Here is a 7,266-nt window from a genome sequence, read left to right as displayed (position 1 = left end):
CTCTGCCAGGACACAGATCTTTGTTATTCATTCTTTTCTATTCTTAGCTTAGCTAGCCTTCTGAGAACATTCCTTCTATTTCTTTTTAGTATAGTTATAATGTAGTATATATATCATAAAATAATAAATCAAGCCTTCTGATCATGGACCAACATTCTCGCCTCTCTCTTCATCTGCAACCCTTGTGACCACCGTCACACTGACCAAAATAAATCTACATGAGGTATTTATTTCCTGAGTTAATCATCAAAAATTGTGTGGAAATGATTAATGTTTTCTGTTTGTTTGTATTCTTTGGAGCAAAATTTTCCAGCATGTATCAAGGCTTATCACGAGCTGGACATTAGACCAAAACCTGAGCAGGAGTGGAGAGAACAGTCACAGCTCTGAATGCTCCTTCCAACCAAAGTTATTAAAAAATTATATGATCATAATCTAAAAACTCTGCCTCATACATTTGAAAATAAAATGTAACATTTATTGCATCCTAGTGATTATTCTGGATCAAAGATCTGGATCTTCTGAATGCTTCTTCTTCCTCCAACAGTCTTTCCTCTGTGTTGCTTTGTCTTTGAAATAACCTTTTCCACTACTGTTTTTATTGTTCCCGTAGTGCAAAAATATTTCTGGTCAGTGAATCTCTCCATCTGTAAGGTTCTTTGGATGGCACTTGATACTTAGAGGGATTAATAATTTATCAGATGCTGCTTTCAACTGCCTTCCCCATAGACTGCCTGTGAGAAAGCCATAGAATAGTTTGGGTTGGAAAGGACCTTAAAGATCATCCAGTTCCAACTCCCCCTGCCATGGGCAGGGTCACTTTCCACTAGATCAGGTTGTTCAAAGTCCCATCCAACCTGGCCTCCAACACTTCCAGTGAAGTGAATTTTTCCAAGTCACTGAAACTCTTCTTTTGTAGAGCTCAGCTCATTACCTGCCCACTGACTGAGATATCTTATTATCTCCTTATGCTCTTCAAATTCCTGTAGTAACAAACATGCTCCCATAGCATCTACTTTAGCCTTTTCTCCCACCTAAGTGCAAAAATGGCAACATTATCAAATTGCTCCCTCTTTTCTGTTTCCAGAGGCACAGACAATCAACAAATCACCAGTAAAATTGCAGAGCATCTTTCAAAGAAAGCACAAGAAGCATTGCTGATATTGATCATACACATACTTCAGTTTATCAATTTAATTATGAAGCTGTGATCAGTTTGATATCAGCTGGTGTAATGATAAAATTGTATTGTTTTTCCTTAACTGCTTCATAGTACTTCTGCTTTCAACTACTGAAACAGTTAATATATTTTATTTGTTTTGTAAAATAAAACTCTAAAATCAAATCAAAACATCATTCCTCTCCATGTGTTTCACTAAGAATTTCAGTTTATTCTACCATATGCTGACAAAAACAGATCTATGTTGATTTTTTCCTTAGTTAAGCATCATAAAAAAGAATGTTACTGGTGTTTCCAGTTTGGTTGAGAAACTAGATATGATACCAATGTTCTATAAAGAACCATTGTTTTTATTTCCGAGAATTCCTCTAACAAAAGATCCCTGTTTTCCAGTTAAAATGCTGACATTCTTTTTGTTTCTGTAGTAAACAAGAAAACAGATTTTGCTCACATCTTTTAGCCATAAATCACTGTTTACTATTCAATAACCTGTTACTGAATCCTTGAATCCTGCGGATAAGTAATCCCTCTTAATTGTAAACTAAATAAGGAACAATTTTGTTATCATGCTGCTTGCTCCTTGCTTCATTCATTAAGCACTCTTGACTCTACTCGCAGGAAACATTTTGGAATAATTTGACCCTGCACGATGTGTGACACATGGGGGATATGTGCAAGGCAGTCCCTAGAGCTGTGCACAAGGGTGACCCTACTGAAGATTTTGAGCACTTTTGGCCAACCTGTGTCCAACCATTGTTTTACCAACACACGCTTTTTTCAGGTGTTATTTTATAGCATAATAATAAATGGATTTTTGACATAAAGGTCACACATTTGATTTGGAAACAAGGAGGCAGCAAATTCACCCGCATGAATGACAATCTCTGTCAGGTATGTTATAGCTGAGAGTCTTTCACAGATGAGTTCTGACACATCCCACTTGGTTTTTCACAGGCTGATTCTCACACCGTCTCTCCTCCACCTTCCACTTGCCTCAGTTAACCAGAAGCACGGCTCTACCATTTATAGCTCATAGCTGTAGGAACAAAAATAACCCAAGAATAATCCAAATTACGTGTGACTGCATATTGTGCTTAAACTGTAGCAACACACATAGCTACTTCTCGATGTTTTTTTGTCCTGGAGGATTTACAATGAAATTTTCATGAATCCTTCAAGGAGATGGAACACATTTGGGAATTACCACTTTTGTCTTTTCACAGGTTTTCCTGGCATTAGCAAAAACACACTACAGTCAGTATTTGGCCTCAGTTTTTTTCACATTTAGAATATGCTGCCACTTGTGAACAGAGCTAGTTCCAGTCAGACAGCCAGGGGGGTGGGCCTCTGGTCCTTATCAGAGGAAATATCTGTGTGGTTAGCTCAGAGTTGCAGAAGTCAGGTGTAGATAACCACCAAGTTGGGCAGACATGCATGGAGAATGCCCAGCCTCCAGGGATTTGTTTATTTTTAGTTTCACCTTTTGCGTGGAAGGGTATTTTTGACATGCTATATTTTTCTAGGAAGTCAGTGTTTTTCTTGGAAGTGCTCTGGTAGTTTTCTTAGTTAGGACAGCCACCTTAGGAATCCATCCTCTTGCAGGCTGCAGGGCAGGTTGTGGAGAAGAAGCAAAAGTACATTTGGCCACTTTCTCATAAGCAAGTAGGCCAGGCACTCTCACCAGCTTTGCTCCAAGGCACACGCCTTCTGCCAGCCTTCATCCCAACTATTTGGTTTGGCCTGGAAGTGTCAATCTGCTTGTAGTTCAGCAATACTGTGGAAAAGTTTTCTTCTCACAGCATCATCCATGGAACAGCTTAAAAACAAGGCTGTATTTTGGTTGAGTTCTAAAAGCCAGGGTTTGAATCAGCTTCAAGATATCTCTTGTATCATGGTCACCTGCCTTCACTTCCATCTTACTTTAAGGTGACTTTCTTTGCATTGCTGCATTACTGGTACACGATACTAACTCAGTATGTTATCCTGCTCTGAGCAAATTCTCTTGGCTAAGGTCATAAAGCCCAATGCAAAACCAACAGTGGACAGTAGGAAAATGCCTATTGATTCCAATGCTCTTTTCCTCCTCTGACATGTGCTGATTTAACTCTCTGACAATCTTCTGCTATTCCACTGATGAGCTCCTCCCCAATTCCTGAGGAACAGGGCACCTTCTTGTCTTGTCACTTCCCTCGCAAGGCAATAATGTTCCTTAGAAATACACACGGATTCTAAATGAAATGTCACTTCCCACTGTACAATGGTAATGAGTGATGGACCCCACCTATTTTTATGAGTAGGAAATGCATTTTGAGTTACATTGCACAGAGCAATTGTCATACAGACAGTTCATGAAATGCACTCCTCCCTACCCAGCTAGTTCAACATACAGAAGACTCAAACTAAAGACCTGTCCAACTGGCTGGTGGCATAGAGGAAAAATGCCAATGGATCTGTAGATTTTTTCTCTCAATTTTATTTTTCTGGAAACCTACAGTGGTGAAACCCTACAGTGTAATTGATCCTGAAGATTCGACTCCATATTTGGGGCAGAGTGTTTGTTGGATGAGAGAAGAGTGTTTGATCTGAAGACCATTCTGATAAAACATTAACATATCAACCCTCACCTTCTCTCAGAAAGTAGCAAGCAGAAAAATACAAAGTGAATGGTCTGTATGCTAGACAAGACCCTTTCATATCCTGTTATTTTAGTGGTACCTTTGCTTTTTCTTTTCAAAAAAGGGGAAAAGTTACACCTGGATATACTGCCTTGAGCAACGTGCAGTTGAGTTGAGAAAGGACACTTTTCTGTGGAAAAAGCCCTTTTATTGGAATAAAAAAGTTTTTTCCCAGAGAACAAATGTAATCTTTTGATAGCTTTAATTTAACTTTAATTTTCTTGTTTTGAAAATATCAGAATATCCTCTTTTCATTTTTTAAGAGACAATGGTTCAAGAAGACTTTTTAAAATGCCAATTTAGTTTTAAAACTAAAAGCCCAAATGTGAAATGAAATGCTTTGCCACTGTTAAAATGTAAATGAACATAATTCAAAAGTTTCACAAGTCACAGAATAGTTCAGGATTCTCATCACTTTATTTAAATGTGGAAAAAAAAATTAAAAAATCTTTCTGGAAGGAAAAACATTTCTCTATCCACTCTCACATTTGTGGTTCTCTCTTATGATGTGCCTATGTCATAGCTGTCCAATGCATAGAGAAGTGTCCAGGAGCTTTTTCAGGAACTCTGGGAAGCAGGACAGTGGGGTTAGAAACATATGATTACTTTACCACAGGACTTTCTTTCCTGTGATTCCTTTGGCCTGTAGTGCAAAGTGGGTTTATAATAGTCCTTTACATCTTACATTCTGTAGTGAGGGAATTGTTGCCTAAAAATAGAAGGGATTTGAAGCAAGTGTTAGTCCAGAGTGTGAGGAATAAGGCTCCTATTGGAAAGTGACTTAAGGTATCATTAATGGCTGAGACTGTGGCCAAAATTTAAACTTCTGTAAACAATGACTTTCCATATAGCAAAATAATATGTAATTCTATATTCCAATATTAATATGTATATGAATATATTTAGTGATGTTTTACAATTAGACCTGCAGTAACCTTCCATCTCGAGTTTAAACTGGTGTTGGAAGGGAGGCAGAAAGATCTAAACTGCACTGAGATTATTCCTGAGAATCCCCTTATAGATAAGAGACAGTCTGAAGTTGAATCGTCCTTAGTGAGAGCTTTCCTTGAGTGAGGGGTTTATAGGCAACAGGAGGTAAACGTGGTAAGCAGTTACTGAAGTATGGTCATGATTTAATAGGACTTACATGAAACACCATGAAGGAGAAAGTAGCCTTGCTGTGTCAGTTGCAGTCAGTCATTCTTTTCAGCCCCAGCAATTCGGGGGCTTGCCGCTGAGCTTGCATACAATCCTAACGTGATGATCCCTGAAAATTATGGCTATTTTTGCTCTCACTGTCTTTCCTGGGAATTCTTTGCTTTGTCTACTGCTGTTTATTAAACAGCATTATGTCATATTCTAAGAAAAAACAGAGTAACAAACAACAAGCAACCAGAGAACAAAAGAGACAAACACACCAAAAACTCAACCATACCAAACTAAACAAGATTTACAGTGGCTGGTTCAAATCTTGGGGCAAACATTATTAAATTAAGAAAAAATTATGTAGTTGGACGCAGTCAACTACATAAGCAGGTAAGAATTTGGATGAGTCACCTTACAGACTGCAGTTAGCTTTGTCTTTTCTGCAGTGCTCGACAATGCTATTAGCAGTGGTTCTGCTATGGAACGTGCAGCCAGTTTGTGGTAAACTGTGTCATCACAGTCTCCACTAGGTAATCATAAATTAAGCTGTTGATAATGTCTGAACAATGAAGCTTTCTTTGGTGGTTTGTTCATATCAGATTATATTAATGAACTTCTTTCATACTTCTGGCATTCAGGGAATGAAATTAAACTTCAACATTCAGGGAATGCCAGCTTACAGGAAATTGGCTCACCAAACCTAGATATAACAAATGTCTGCTTCAATTTCCCAGATAATTGGATGCCAAGAAAAGAAAACAAACCACTTTAACTAAGAAAGAACACCTATCCACTTTTGTTAAAGTTGTATGACATATAAGCAGAAGCTCTTGAAGTGCAATTATGAAGCACTGACTCTAGGATTAGGCATTGGTCTAAATGAATGAAGATAAATTTCACTCACTTCACTTCATGTTTAAATGTGTGCCCAGATGAACCCTCATCTTTTCACCAGCCTTCATTCCCAATGGGTTCTGTGTTCAGCCCATTCCTTAATTACTTGTAAACCCACCTGTGGGTTTGCAGACATTCTTCCACAGTGCAGAAACTACCACAAGCTTCTTGTCATGTGCCCGAGTTTAACACCCACATACTGCTGCTGCCTACCAGCACCCAGAAGCAGAGAGCTTGGAATCACAGAACCAGAATGATTCTGGTTCTGTGATCAGGTTGGAAGGAACCCTAAAGACCATTCAGTTCCAGCCCCTCTGCCATAGGCAGGGACGCCTCCCGCTAGCTCAAGTTGCTCAACGCCACATCCAACCTGGCCTTCACCACGAGGAGAGCAGGATGCCACTCTCTGTGACACCATGGAACACAGAGCATTCAGTAGATAAGCATCAACAGGATTATTATCCATTGCCTGACTCTGAGCTCTGGAGGGTTTCAGGCACATGACTGGGGAGAGATTCATCAGGCTACCCTGTCAAACCCCAAAGCTAGCGTCCTTTGAGGCAGCTACACCTGCTCCTGTTAACCTCACACACTCAGAGTCAGACTGATAGAAGTTATTGTTTCACTGCAAAATGAACACCGTTGTTGGGGGTGAGGTAAGAGCTTGTCTGGCAGTGGAACATGTGGTGAAGCAGGATGAGTCTGCCTGCACCCTGCTACTGGTTGAGGCCTCAGCACAGACTGACCTGTGCTGTTTGCTGCCTGATAGACTGAAACAGGGCTTGTGGAGACTTTCTTGGCCATGAGAGAGCAGATGTCTTATGCCACAGCAACCTCAACTATCATTTATTTTCTTGCATTTCAGTGAATATATGTTGCTAGCTGAATTTCTGCCTAAATATTTTTTATCTATACTATGCAGCAAAATCCCTACAGCCTTTACAATAAAAGAAACCATATCAGTTTTATAACTGTGTATTGGCCATGCATAACAACATAAGTGGAAATTTTCCTGTAAGTCATGTCCAAGACTGATGGGCACCTTTATATTCATCCTGTTCCAGGCAAAAGCATGTCCATTACAATGCTGCCTGTAGCTGCAGCTTTCATTCCCAAGGTAACAGAGTTTTCCCCATGGTCCCTGTGCAATGGAAGAGCTGTCATTCAGGAAATTACTACATAACTCCTGTGAAAAAATCAAGAGTGAAAACCAGCTCCTTAAACCAGAGGCCACAATGTCCTATCTCCTGTGCTAATTCAATGTCAGTGATACTGAGGTTCTTAACAAGGTCAGCACACCGTTTTCCTGCTTCTCTGCCCCAAAATTTTATTGCTGAGCATGGCTTATGTGCCATCACTCTGTCTCAGCCG

The sequence above is a fragment of the Zonotrichia leucophrys genome, chromosome 3 (assembly GCF_028769735.1).
Source record: "Zonotrichia leucophrys gambelii isolate GWCS_2022_RI chromosome 3, RI_Zleu_2.0, whole genome shotgun sequence".
Taxonomy (NCBI): domain Eukaryota; kingdom Metazoa; phylum Chordata; class Aves; order Passeriformes; family Passerellidae; genus Zonotrichia; species Zonotrichia leucophrys.
This window is presented reverse-complemented; position numbering follows the sequence as displayed.